This window comes from Schistocerca serialis, chromosome 4 (assembly GCF_023864345.2).
Source record: "Schistocerca serialis cubense isolate TAMUIC-IGC-003099 chromosome 4, iqSchSeri2.2, whole genome shotgun sequence".
Classification (NCBI taxonomy): Eukaryota; Metazoa; Arthropoda; class Insecta; order Orthoptera; family Acrididae; genus Schistocerca; species Schistocerca serialis.
Window position 1 is genome coordinate 895273083 of NC_064641.1, and position 12809 is coordinate 895285891.

The 12809-nt window shown below is 45.6% G+C and overlaps 1 long non-coding RNA gene across 1 annotated transcript in view; it reads right to left on the reverse strand.

Moving 5' to 3' along the window:
- Positions 1-6564: 6564 nt before the first annotated feature.
- The window catches only part of LOC126473566 (uncharacterized), a 62131-nt gene continuing 55886 nt past the window's right edge, over positions 6565-12809 (reverse strand). Inside the window, exon 4 of the long non-coding RNA XR_007586491.1 lies at positions 6565-6896. This is a non-coding gene — a long non-coding RNA (uncharacterized LOC126473566). The remainder of the gene's footprint in view (positions 6897-12809) is intronic.

Consider the following 12809-nt stretch of genomic DNA (forward strand, 5'->3'; position numbering starts at 1 on the left):
AGTAGGGTCCGACAACGAAACTCATACTTTTTTCTGAGGGACCGTCCCATTTTTTCCAGGTTGCAGAAAGCCCCCCTTCCGCCGGATACTTCAGCCGGGTTGTGGCCACGCGGCGATATGACTGGAAGTGTGCGCTGTGCTTGCCACGCAGGTGCGCACCGTCCCTGGGAGGAAGACATCTGTTGACAAGGCCACTGGCTGCGACGGCGCAGTAAACCCGCGACACACGCCGCTCCGCCGGCGCGCGTGGCGCTGAGGAGGCGACCCGCGCCGCTTTATTGTTCATTGTGTGCGCCGCATACCGCCACGGCCGCCGCCACTTTATTGGTTGGAGACGTCTTGGAACTTCTACAGCCACCTGGCATACAGTTTCCGCTGTCCCCTCCATAAAGGATGCGCCCTTTTTTCGAAGAGATTGATGAGGAACACAGGGTGAACAAAAATCGTGCACTCGGACACGACAGCGCAATTCCTCGAGCATAAACAACGGAAGAATTTCCTCTCGTGAAGTTCACAGTAGAAACTAAACGTCAAAGAAAGGCAATTCCACATTGGAATCTAACGTACGACTACTGACTTCATTAAAGTGTCTGTTACTATGCTGAGTAGTTATTCAGTGTTTACAATTTTGTGTTAGAAAACTACATCTACCTCTACATTATATTCCGCGAGCCACCTAGTTGTGTGTGGCGGAGTATAGTTTCGGTACCACTGACTGATCCCTCCAACCCCGTTCCATTCCCGAATAATGCGGGGCAAGAATGATTGTTGGGAAGCCTCTGCATTCGCTCTAATTTCTCATATTTTCTCCTCGTGGTCGATACGTATGATGTATAGGGGGGGGGGGGCGGGGGGGGGGGGGGGGGGGAATGCTGTCCCTAAATTTCATGCACAACGGCTCTCTTGTAACGTCTGTCAGTATTTCTTTAGCATCTCCGTAACGCTCTCTATCCAGCTAAGCGATCCTGTGACGAAATGCGCCGCTCTTCGTTGGATTTTTTCTATCTCCTCTATCAGTCCTACCTGATAGGCATCCCAAATGGTTCAAATGGCTCTGAGTACTATGGGACTTAACATCTGAGGTCATCAGTCCCCTAGAACTTAGAACTGCTGTAACCGAACTAACCTAAGGACACAGACATCCATACCAGAGGCAGGATTCGAACCTGCGACCGTAGCAGTCGCGCGGTTCCGGACTGAAGTGCCTAGAACCACTCAGCCACCGCGGCCGGCATAGAAATCTCTGAAAGACGAACAATACTCAAGAATCGGGCGAACAAGCGCCTTATAAGTCACTTCTTTCGTGGATGAGTTACATTCCCTTAAAATTCTTCCGATGAATGCCTGCTTTTCCCACAACCTGTTTTGTGTGGTTATTCCACTTAAGATCGCTCAGGATGGTAACGCCTAGGTATTTTACGGCAGATGCTGTTCGCCATCAATAATGTAGCTGTAAATTAGTGTATTTCTTATCCTATGTATGCGCTGTATGTTACATTTATGTACGTTCAGGGTCAACTATCAGAGCCTGCACCAATCATCACATCTCTGCAGGTCGTTCTACATTGCCACTTTGGTATAGACAACTGCATATCTGCGAATAGCCTTAAACAGCATACGACGCTTTCTACTAGATCATTTATATATATTGTAAACAGCAACGCTCCTATCAGACTTCCCTGTGGTACTCCGGATATCGGCTTTACATCTGTCGATTTTATTCCGTTAAGAACGACGTGTAGAGTTCTATCTGCAGGAAACTCGAGTATGAGAGCTCTATTCTGGGTCTAGGTGTATATTTTACCCTAATTTGACCCGCCCAGTATTGCAGCAGTACACTGTTTCATAAATGACACCGAAATAATTACAAATCTTATCAATGACGTCATGTTAAACATTAATATTGCACAAAGGTGCAACAGTCATGGGATATCAATGTACAGGTTGGTCCATTGATAGTGACCGCCCAAATATCTCACGAAATAAGCATCAAACGAAAAAACTACAAAGAACGAAAATCGCCTAGTTTGAAGGAGGAAACCAGCTAACGCTATGGCTGGCCCGCTAGATGGCGCTGCCATAGGTCAAACGGATATCAACTGCGTTTTTGAAAAGAAGAACACCCACTTTTGGGTACATATTCGTGTAGTACGTAAAGAAATATGAATATTTTAGTTGGACCACTTTTTTCGCTTTGTGATAGATGGCGCTGTAATAGTCACAAACGTATAAGTACGTGGTATCACGTAACACTCCGCCAGTGTGGACGGTATTTGCTTCGTGATACATTTCCCGAGTTAAAATGGACCGTTTACCAATTGCGGAAGAGGTCAATATCGTGTTGATGTACGGCTATTGTGATCAAAATGCCCAACGGGCGTGTGCTACGTATTGTGCTCGGTATCCTGGACGACATCATCCAAGAGTCCGGACCGTTTGCGCGGATAGTTACGTTATTTAAGAAAACAGGAAGTGTTCAGCCACATGTGAAACATCATGGTGATGCCCAAGTAGGTGTTTTAGCTGTTATCGCGGCTAATCCGCACATCAATAGCAGACAAATTGCGCGAGAATCGGGAATCTCAAAAACGTCGGTGTCGAGAATCCTACATCAACGTCCATTGCACCCGTACCATATTTCTGTGCACCAGGAAATGCATGGCGACGACTTTGAACGTCTTGTACAGTTCTGCCACTGGGCACAAGATAAATTACGGGACGATGACAAATTTTTTTGGCGCGTTCTATTTACCGACGAAGCGTCATTCACGGTCACCGGTAACGTAAACCGGCATAATATGCACTATTGGACAACGGAAAACCCAGACTAGTGGAACATCAGCGACCTTGGCGGGTTAATATATGGTGCGGCATTATGGGAGGAAGGATAATTGGCCCCCATTTTATCGATGGCAATCTAAATGGTGCAATGTATGCTGATTTCCTACGTAATGCTCTACCGATGTTACTACAAGATGTTCCACTGCATGACAGAATGGCGATGTACTTCCAACATGGTGGATGTCCGGTACATAGCTCGCGTGCGGTTGAAGCGGTACGGCATTGAATAGCATATTTCATGACAGGTTGATTGGTCGTCGAAGCACTATACCATGGCCCGCACGTTCAGCGGATCTAGCGTCCCCGGATTTCTTTCTGTGGGGAAAGTTGAAGGATATTTGCTGTAGTGATCCACCGACAACGCCTGACAACATGGGTCAGCGCATTGTCAATGCATGTGCGAACATCACGGAAGGAGAACTACTCGCTGTTGAGAGGAATGTCGTTACACGTATTGCCAAATGCATTGAGGTTGACGGACATCATTTTGAGCATTTATTGCATTAATGTGGTATTTACAGGTAATCACGCTGTAACAGCATGCGTTCTCTGAACTGATAAGTTCACAAAGGTACATGTATCACATTGGGACAACCGAAATAAAATGTTCAAACGTATCTACGTTCTGTATTTTAAAATAAAAGTCCTACCTATTACCAACTGTTCGTCTAAAACTGTGAACCATATGTTTGTGACTATTACAGCGCCATATATCAGAAAGCGAAGAAAATGATCCAACTAAAACATTCATTTTTCTTTACGTACTACACGAATATGTAATAAAAATGGGGGTTCCTATTGAAGAAAACCTAGTTGATATCCGTTTGACCTATGGCAGCGCCATCTAGCGGCCCAATCATAGCGCCATCTGGTTTCCCTCTTCAAGCTAGAGGAGTTTCGTTCTTTGTAGTTTTTACGTTTGACGCTTATTTCGTGAGATATTTGGCCCGGTCACGATCAATGGACCACCCTGCATACATGTACAAATGGAGGTAGTATCACGTGCACAATGTATAGTAAGGCAGTGCAATGGCGGAGCTGTCATTTGCACTCCAGTGATTCGTGTGAAACGGTTTCCGACTCGATTGTGGCTGCACGACGGCAATTAACAGACTTTGAATGCGGAATGGTAGCTGGAGCTGGACGCTTCGGAAATCGTTAGGCACTTCGGTATCCCGACATCCACAGTGTCAAGAGTGTGTGTCGAGAATATCAAATTACCTCTCACCAAGCACTACACAATAGCCGACGGCCTTCACTTAACAACCGAGAACAGTGGCGATTGTGTAGAATTGTCAGTGGTAATAGAGAAGTAACATTGCTTGAAATATCGGCAGAAATCGGTATGGGACGTATGACGAACACATCCGTTACGAAAGTGCGGGGAAACCTGGCGTTAATAGACTATCACATCAGACGACGGACGCAAGCGCCTTTGCTAACAGCACGACACCGTCTGCAGCGCCTCTGTTGTTACCGGGACAATATCGGATGGAGTCTAGATGACTGGAAAACCGTGGCCTGGTTAGAAGAGGCTCGATTACATTGGGTGAGGACTGATGGTAGGGCTCGACTGTGTCGCAGACCCCATGAAGCCATGTACTCAAGCTCTCAGCAAGGCACTACGCAAGCTGCCGGTGGCTCCACTGTAGTGTGGACTGTGTTTATATGGAATGGATTGAGTCCTCCGGTCCACCTGAAGCGATCTTTGTCTGAAAGTGACTATGTTCAGCTACTTGGACACCATTTGCAACAATTCCTGGACCAAAACAGCAATGGATGACCATGCTCCATGGCACTGGGTCACATTTGTTCGCGTGGTATGAAGACCAAATGAGTCCGAGCAAATGATTTGGCCATACAGATAGCCCAACATGAATCTCATCGAACATGTGTGGGACAAAATCGAGAGGTCATTTCGTGCGCAACATCCTGCACCGGCGCCACTTTCGCAATTACGGACGGCTGTAGAGACAGCATGGCACAGTGTTTCTGCAGGGGACTCTCAACGACTTGTTGAGTCAACGCCACGTCGAATTGTTGCGTTTTGCCCAGCAAATGGAGGTCCGACACGATGCTTGGAGGTATCCCAGAACTTCTGTCACCTCAGAGTGTATTCAAGTAAGAGTGCCCAGTGTTATGACCTGACGAAACTACAGTTGTCCGTCCATAACTGTCGGATCTTTGATTGCTCTCGGAGATGGTTCTTTGGAATTACAGCATATGAAACATCACTTTATTACAAGAATGGTGAAAAGATTTACTTAATTTTATATAATACACTCCTGGAAATTGAAATAAGAACACCGTGAATTCATTGTCCCAGGAACGGGAAACTTTATTCACACATTCCTGGGGTCAGATACATCACATGATCACACTGAGAGAACCACAGGCACATAGACACAGGCAACAGAGCATGCACAATGTCGGCACTAGTACAGTGTGTATCCACCTTTCGCAGCAATGCAGGCTGCTATTCTCCCATGGAGACGATCGTAGAGATGCTGGATGTAGTCCCGTGGAACGGCTTGCCATGCCATTTCCACTTGGCGCCTCAGTTGGACCAGCGTTCATGCTGGACGTGAAGACCGCGTGAGACGACGCTTCATCCAGTCCCAAACATGCTCAATGGGGGACAGATCCGGAGATCTTGCTGGCCAGGGTAGTTGACTTACACCTTCTAGAGCACGTTGGGTGGCACGGGATACATGCGGACGTGCATTGTCCTGTTGGAACAGCAAGTTCCCTTACCGGTCTAGGAATGGTAGAACGATGGGTTCGATGACGGTTTCGATGTACCGTGCACTATTCAGTGTCCCCTCGACGATCACCAGTGGTGTACGGCCAGTGTAGGAGATCGCTCCCCACACCATGATGCCGGGTGTTGGCCCTGTGTGCCTCGGTCGTATGCAGTCCTGATTGTGGCGCTCACCTGCACGGCGCCAAACACGCATACGACCATCATTGGCACCAAGGCAGAAGCGACTCTCATCGCTGAAGACGACACGTCTCCATTCGTCCCTCCATTCACGCCTGTCGCGACATCACTGGAGGCGGGCTGCACGATGTTGGGGCGTGAGCGGAAGACGGCCTAACGGTGTGCGGGACCGTAGCCCAGCTTCATGGAGACGGTTGCGAATGGTCCTCGCCGATACCCCAGGAGCAACAGTGTCCCTAATTTGCTGGGAAGTGGCGGTGCGGTCCCCTACGGCACTGCGTAGGATCCTACGGTCTTGGTGTGCATCCGTGCGTCGCTGCGGTCCGGTCCCAGGTCGACGGGCACGTGCACCTTCCGCCGACCACTGGCGACAACATCGATGTACTGTGGAGACCTCACGCCCCACGTGTTGAGCAATTCGGCGGTACGTCCACCCGGCCTCCCGCATGCCCACTATACGCCCTCGCTCAAAGTCCGTCAACTGCACATACGGTTCACGTCCACGCTGTCGCGGCATGCTACCAGTGTTAAAGACTGCGATGGAGCTCTGTATGCCACGGCAAACTGGCTGACACTGACGGCGGCGGTGCACAAATGCTGCGCAGCTAGCGCCATTCGACGGCCAACACCGCGGTTCCTGGTGTGTCCGCTGTGCCGTGCGTGTGATCATTGCTTGTACAGCCCTCTTGCAGTGTCCGGAGCAAGTATGGTGGGTCTGACACACCGGTGTCAATGTGTTCTTTTTTCCATTTCCAGGAGTGTACATTGCCGTGGGAGGGCGTGGATTATTAACATTTACAAACGTACAGTTCCAGCTGAGAATTGAATAGCACTGACTTCCTAGCTAGATGGTGCTGACTGCTTCATTGGAGCTTCTGGGGCATAGCGAGTCCATGTTTGACTCTACATCCACCTCCGTGCGATGGCGCTGCGGTGCTGAGAGAGTAGGCTTGTCTTCAGGAGCGCCTTCCACTCGTAGTGGCGGAGTGCAGCGAGAAGACATCGCTACTCCCTGTGGTGTCGATGCATGTTGCCAACTGTGGTGGAGCACCGCAGTCTCTGGACGATATCACAGCCTGTCGCTCTTTTCCTTACTTCGTGGGAAGGAGTGTAGCTGAAGAAAAGCGAACCAATAATGACAATAAACCAGGTGGAACGGAGAGGTTTAGTGGCGTGGAAGAGAACAGAGTTAACGATTAAAAGCAAAATACCTCCTTAAAAGTGGAATAACAGACGCGAAGGTAGTGTAATTTCAATGTTAATGTGAAACAATTGGCGATGTTTTGTGCAAGACTTGCTGAAAGTACTGTACAACGATTAATTAGCCGGAAACCACATTACGCAGTACAAAATTAGACAATTACACGCGCCCCTTGAATGGAACTCGAGAATTTTAATGCAAGACTGTACCCACTACACCAGATCAGCAGCACACCTACAGATTACCGAATAAAGACAGTTGTCCTACATGTGTTAACAGAGTTGCCAAATTGGCTTTCTTTGAAGTCTATTTTCTACCGAAAACGTACACGGTACTAAATTTTGTTACAGACGTTTTTGTAGTGTTAGTATGTAAGTAATCGCGCTGTGGCGTCCAAGTCTGTGAATTTTTGTTCACACATTATATTAACAGCAATATTACTAGATATTCAGATTTGGACCCCTGAAAGATGTCAGATAAATGCCGAGAATCAATATTACATCCAATACAAGGCACATTTCAAAATGAATAAAGCGATTAGAGGTGACTACATCTATTTAATGCGTAGCAATTAGGTTATGTTAAAGATCTTGTGTACATGCCTCCTTTGCCGACAAAATTTACAAAACTCAGAATCCACATTTCCCCTCGCGTCGATGACCCCACATATCCTTCAGAGTGTACCCCCTGAAATAGATTATCACTTGGATTTTGTCCGTTTGCCCGAGAGGATTCACACAAAACCATCAATAACACAGGCAAAAATTTTGTTGAACTTTCTTTTACATAGTCTGTAATACCTATCAATGCACAGCTATGTAAGAGCTCTATTTATTTTGTTCTATAAAGAAAGTTATGAGATCCAAATGTGAAAATTAGAGGGGATGGGTGCATAGGAGATAGCATTACTATGTAGCGCATAAAAGATTTTCGCACGTAATTTAAAGCGAAGTCTACTACTTTATAAGGACGAAAACCTCTAACGGTACCAGGCCAGATTTTGAAAAGTTTGTAATTTCTTTCCGTTATTATCACTTATTCCCTCACCACAGCGTTACATTACCACTCTTCAGTCAAGAAAATTAACATATTATAACGGGACAGTTAGTGAAAAAGATATTAAATATATATATCGCTTCCAAATTATACCAACGGGAAACTGTATTTTAAATATAGTAGGTGTGAAACAGTGTTGCCTTTTCAAAGTTTGCACACTGAGATAATATTTATGAAAACGCAGCACTTTATTCGATTACGGCAACGGCCTTGCTGCCGGGGATACACCGGTTGCCGTCAGATCACCGAAGGTAAGCGCCGTCGGGCGTGGCTGGCACTTGGATGGGTGACCATCCTGACTGCCATGCGCTGTTGCCATTTTTCGGGGTGCACTCAGCCTCGTGACGTCCACTGAGGAGCTGCTCGACCGAATAGTAGCGGCTGCGGTCAAAGAAAACCATCGTAACGATCGAGAGAGCAGTGTGCTGACCACACGCCCCTCCTATCCGCATCCATATCTGAGGATGTCACGCCGGTCGGATGGTCCCGATGGGCCACTTGTGGCCTGAAGATGGAGTGCTTTTTTTATTCGATTACAGTAGGTGAGAAGTAGCTGAGGTGGGTTGTTGGAAGGAGAATGTTTTGGAAAGGATGTGGGATAGTTGGGGATGAGAACCAAGTTTTAAGAAAGAATGAAAATGAAGTTGCAAGTTGGGGGGGGGGGGGGGGGAGAGGAGGGGGAAAAATGAGAGAGGACCTGTGGTACTGTGAGGGAGAGAAGTATTATGTTAAAACTGGATGGGTAGATCTTTTGGTGGATTTCGTGGTAAGGAATGATAAGTCGGTTAAAGTTTCATTGTGGCAGGATGTTTTGAGTGTATAACTGGAAGGTCAGGAGGGATGTGTTGGTACAAGCGTGACAGGGGACATGGGTTAAAAATCAGGAATGAAACGATAGGGTAAGTAGTGTCAAATTGGCAGTTAGTGTAGGAAATGTGAAGGTGTTCAATGTGCGACAGGAGAGAGAGTAAATTAGGGATCTTAGTAGGGTAGTAAACGGGTAAAGAAGGCGTGGAGTAGTACATCGCATTCGCGGATTTGAGGGGAACGGTTGGATTTATTAGGACGTAAAGGCAGGCGACATATGATTAAGAGAGTACTGGTGGCTTTAAGGCTTTATAGATGCGGACTAGGGTGTTTAGTTGATTTGTCCATCGTGGGATTTTGTGTTGCATGGTTGAGAGGTACAGCTTCCATTTTAGTTCACGATCGTGAGTTAGTCAAATCAAATCACCGAAAAACCAAACATAAAAGTGTAGGCATCAAGGAAGCCTATGATTGTGTTAAGAGAGAAAACATATTATGGGTAATGGAAGATTCAAGAATTCTTTTGAAACTTATCAGGCTGGCGAGAACGTGCACTATGAACTAAGAGTGAAATGAAGTGTTGAAGGCATGAAATCTGAATGTTTTGCCATGGAGAAGGGTGTAAAGCAGGGATACTGCCTTTCCCCCACCCTGTTTAACGCGACAGTGGAGAAGACATGAAGAAAGCATGGTCGGATGGCAGGGATGTGAGGAAAGGTGATGAGGTGAAACTATCATCCTTTGCCAATGATATTGTTTTGTGGCAGAGGAGGAAGCCGAACTATTAGCGGCAGTTTGAATGTTAATTGAGGACGCACAAACAACGAGTTTCTGAATCAATGGAATGTATTGTAGTAAGAAGGGATAGTGGAGAAAGGGTACACACACGAGACTTGATTCTTCGTTCCTTGCAGTGATAGCTGAGCAAGCGTCGCGTGGTGAGTTGCTCAGAGTTCTGTGGGTTCTGACGGGATGCTGCCAATATTGTTCAGAAATTATAGGCTTCTGGATGTTTGCCCATATGGAAGGAAGCTGGTGCTTACGTTCTAACAAGAAATACAACCAAGCGAGTAAGACACCAAAACTGGTAGACTTTTTAATACAAGCACTTGGTCCATATCGACGAACGCTTAGTTAAACTGATGTTATTTTATTTATTGAATACGTTATCAACGGACAAGCAATAAAGTTCCGGTAGCGATTTTATATGTACTTCTAAAACGAGTAAGATGCAGACTAGATATTGTTTGTTACGTCGAAAAAGCTTGCGTTATATTTCCCGCTTTCGTCATCGCTCACTTCCTGCCGTCATGTGCGATGTGATGCTCAATGCGTTTCTTCATCTACGAATTTTGTGGCAGCTTGATCTTTGGTCCAATAGCGCAATAAGTTCTGTGACATGAGAGACCAGTGGTCGATTCGGCCGTAAACCCCAACTGAAAATGGTGGCTGTCCCTTCGTTTCCAGAGTCTAACTGACAAGTAACAGTACCCAAGTGCAAGTCACCGATTCCGATACACTTCGAATACGTTGCAGTCTGGGTCAAACTAGGAGACACGAATTTCTTTACACTGACCATCATCTAACGCATCCTCAATTTTCTTATCCATTCTTCTGTATATTACACTGGTCAACACTCATTTTCTTGCCAAGGATATTTGAGTGGCTTTAGGATGGGTTAGTGGTGCTGAGGACGAATGTAGCAACCATTTATGCAGTTTGGCTCTAGTTTTTGAGATAATGCATGATTTACTCAAAAAATTAGAAAAAATTGCTAATACTGAACTCGAGCGCTACAAACTACAATGAAAAAAGAAAATAATCTTTATAAATAGCTTCTATGAAAACCTGATAGGCATTTGTCCACGTATAAAACATAATTGAAAAGTTTCTCTATAAGTATATCATTTTCCGTCCATGACGAACCGCTTCCTGCACGCTTTCCTTTTATAGGTCTCTTCAGAACAGTCACGTTGCAGATTCCAGCAATAATCTGCCATCATATGCCTGTCCCATCTTCCTTTATATCTTTCTTCTATTCCTTTCATATCTTGATGGAACCGCTCTCCTTGTTCCTCACTGAAATCACCTAGATTACGAGGAAATCGATCCAAGTGGCTGTGAAGGAAGTGCAATTTTATGCTCACGTTAGCTCCTAAGTTTTGAAAGTTAGTGAGCATGTTTTTGACCAGTTCCTAGTAATTGGGAGCTTTATGATTGCCCAAAAAACATTTTACAACAGCGACAAAACTGTTCCAGGCCGATGCTTCAGTGACAGTCATGACACTTGTAAAATTGGTGTCGCTGATGAGCCTGCGAATTTGAGGACCATCAAATATTCCTGCCTTAAGTTTTTCACTACTGAGTCCAGATGTATGTGAAGCAATTACCATTTCTGTCTAAAGCTTTGGTGAATTGCTTCATTAGTCCTAACTTAATATGTAATGGTGGAAGAACAATCTTGTCCCTACTAACCAGAGGTTCATTAATGATGTTTGCTTCACCAACAGCCATATGTTCCCTTGGAGGCCATGTTTTCTGCTTCCAATGTTCGTGCTTTGCCCTACAATCCCACATGCAGATAAAACATGGGTGCTTTGTGTATCCACTTTGTTGTCCAAGCAAGAAGTTCACCATTTTCAAATCAACACAAATCAACCACTGGTGCTGCATATACTGAATTTTCTGCAGAACCATCTTGATGTTAGCATATGCTTCACAAAGTTTTGTTGAGTGGGCAATTGGAATAGATGCGTAACGATTGCCATTGCGTAGGAGAACACATTTTAAACTTCTAGTGGAACTGTCTATGAAGAGACGCCAGTCCTCTGGTCTATATTCCGGCAGCCCCAATTCAAGTAAAAGTCCAGGTATATTGCTGCAATACACTATAACCTCTTCTTGGTTGAAGTATGGAAGAAGGTTTTCTTCTCTCGTCCGGTAAGCTGTTATTTTAACACTTGGATGAAGACAGTTCTTTTCCTTAAGCCTGGATGCTAAGAGTTCTGATGCTTGCTTTGAAAGATTGAGTTCTCGTATCAAGCCACTGAGCTCCTTCTGGTCGAACTGCTGGGGTTGTGTCTCACGTCCTTCGTATTCCGAACCACTACTTGTACATTCATCGCCGTGCACATCGTCATCTGATGATGTTAGCGTGGGTAATGTTGTGAAGGTTGGTACAGGAACATCGTTGCTGTGCACCACCGGTCTTCTTGCTGACTCCAAATCGGGATATTCCCACTTTCGTTTTTTGAACCTATTAAAACCTTTCACATTAACAATGCAAAAATAGCAATCATCTGTATGGTTCTTCTGCTCTCGCCATACCATAGGCACTCCGAAGTTTAAGCTTTTCCTTTTTCGTTTTGTCCACTGCCGTAAGGACTCCACACAGCATTTACAAACTTTATGGGGTGCCCACGCCTTGTCTTGATCTCCAAGTTTAACTCCGAAATATGCCAGATACGGTTCCTTCACAAAAGGAGTGATATTCTTCCTGTTCTTTTGAAGAACGTATTCACCACAAATGTAGAAGAACTCATCTGGATGGTTCACGCAAAGACGGCGTGAAGAACTCATGTTTTCCTAAAACAAAATTGCACAAATACTACATATTATGCAGAACTTTCTTGTATTTGCATGTCAATCACATCCAACAAACATCATTAATTGTTTTGTGTGAAATGAATACTCACCTCTTATTTGCTACGTCACGATGAAAAGGTTCTATCTCCTTGAAGCTGCACTGCACATGTGTGTGACTTTCGACCATCGCCATTTTTCTTGTTTACACTGAACGCTACCTATCGGCTGTTGCGGGGATTACCTCGGCCAACAAATGAATGTCGAGTACCGCCGAATTCAAATCTGCACAACCCTCAATATCTTCAACACACGCACCGCACAACAGGACTGAACACATGCTGACAGTGTGATGTTTGCATGATGTAATCCTCAACCACA